Here is a 2,101-nt window from a genome sequence, read left to right on the forward strand (position 1 = left end):
ACGTTAGCATCGCCCTGGCTCCTTCGACAAAAAGCCAATGAGATTTTTCCATTGGGTTTTGGATTATTGCAGAAAATAACCTCTGTGGCAAACACACATTTATGATACTTAGAGGTTTTGTTCAGCAAGATAATCTCCACAAATAAACACCACTTTTATGATTTTTGAAATGTGAATGCAATCGCCAGAAGTCGGCGTGATGACGTTCAGTAGTCTCATTTAGCCACTTGTTAGCAACCGCCTTTTTTAAGACGCATAAAGGCTTCAAAATTCACGAGTGGGATATTTATTGATGTATTTTATGTCGTGGAACAAAACGTTAAAATCTCTTAAAGCTTGTGTTAACCACAGACCTTATTTCAGGCAGCTAACTGTGCTTCAGGAATGAGTCCTATCCGGATAATTAGTTAGCATTTTAGCACTTCCGGTTCCCTCGATTGGAAGTCAATGGTTTTTTTGAATAGGTTTTTAGTTAGATGCCTAAAATAAGGTCTACAAGCTTAAGAGATTTTGACGTTTTGTTTTACGATATAAAAATACGTCAGTAAATATGCCGACATCTTGCTGAACATAAATGTTTTTATCATAAATGTTTGTTTGCCTCAAAGCTTATTTTCTGCAGTAATACAAAACCCAATGGAAAAATCCCATTGGTGTTTTGTCGAGGGAACCGGGGTGATGCTAACTTCCTGGTTGGACTACAACAATACGTCATCCCTGCAGCACTCTATAGGGGCCTGACTCACTATGGAGCACTCTCATTGGGTTAGAATCACGTCCAAATCTTAATCTTCATACTCTATAATTACAATCACATTACCAAATTGCACCTGATTGATTTGATCAGTCGAACCTGGAGGCCTACATGTTGTTAATGATTTTTTTTTTTTTAAATAAAAAAATGGGTCCAAAAAATCCTTTCAGGCATCTTTTCAATCAAGTCCCCGTCTGCCAAATGAGAGCCCCCCTCTCAAAGACCCTGCAGCGAGCATTGTGGCGCTTTGTGATGAGTTTGGCACTGCGTCTGAAAAGAAGAGCTGAATCTATAACCTGAGCAGAGGACAGAGACAGTTGACGGAGCGAAATCCTTCACATTGCTGTAATGGGTATAATTACACAAAGAAAAGGGCTGTTAGGTTAAATTACCCGTGATATTCACCATGGGTAATGACAGAAATTCAGAAGGTTAAATGACACCAGAAGCTGAATGACTTTTGACATTAAGGTACGTTTTTGAAAAGGGAATTATAACAGAGCCTTTATGGGCAAATCCAATACCCCTCCATGCTGGACTGTGGAGATTGGTTTGAAAGGACTTTAAAAAGAGCTTTTTTTTTTTAGAGAGAGCACCTGTGTCTTTAGAAGCCATTGTGAGACAATGATTCAGTCTAAAAAGCGCTGGCCGAATAGATTGTTTCCAACAGTGGGAGCTATTTGAAGCTCACTTTGAGTTGCAGTGATGTCTGGAAATTGTCCTGCTGAGTGGTGCACCTACTCGTACAAGTAACCACAGCAGGAAAGGAATCGCTGAATAGATTCAAGCAATTAGTAGTTTCCGGCGAGGCTTTGCAGCTACTTTTCAAATAGGTTTTGTATATGAAATTCTTCAGCTTTTCCTTCAGTGAGAACTATACTCTCTCTGGTCGAAGCGCCGACCTTCTCAGACAGCAAACAGCCCAATTAGTGGATGAGAAGGTGAAAGGGGTTGGACCCGAGCCCTGTGCAATTACCTCAAGTCACCCCGCGAGCAGCCACCCACGCAACTAACGCAATCATGTAGTGTTTGCCAATAATACTGCAAATGACCATGAAGAAAGAAGCCAGGCGCTGTATATTATCAACTTTTCTTCACAGCGGCTCCAGCTGTTGAGAGGAGTTTCACTCTCTTTATACATTTCAAATCAAGCCCTTTTCTCTTCTCTCCCTCTTGCTTTGCTGGAGTTTTGCTGCCAGTCACCCATTCTCTCTCTCTCTCTCTCTCTCTCTATCTCTCCGCCGCTGATTGGATTACATGAGTCGTGTGATCTGCTCTCTCGTGACTCAACAAAAAGCAGAATGTCGTATCATACAGCATAATACATGTTAAAGAGTTCATATCTAA

The sequence above is a fragment of the Sebastes umbrosus genome, chromosome 21, assembly GCF_015220745.1.
Source record: "Sebastes umbrosus isolate fSebUmb1 chromosome 21, fSebUmb1.pri, whole genome shotgun sequence".
Taxonomy (NCBI): Eukaryota; Metazoa; Chordata; class Actinopteri; order Perciformes; family Sebastidae; genus Sebastes; species Sebastes umbrosus.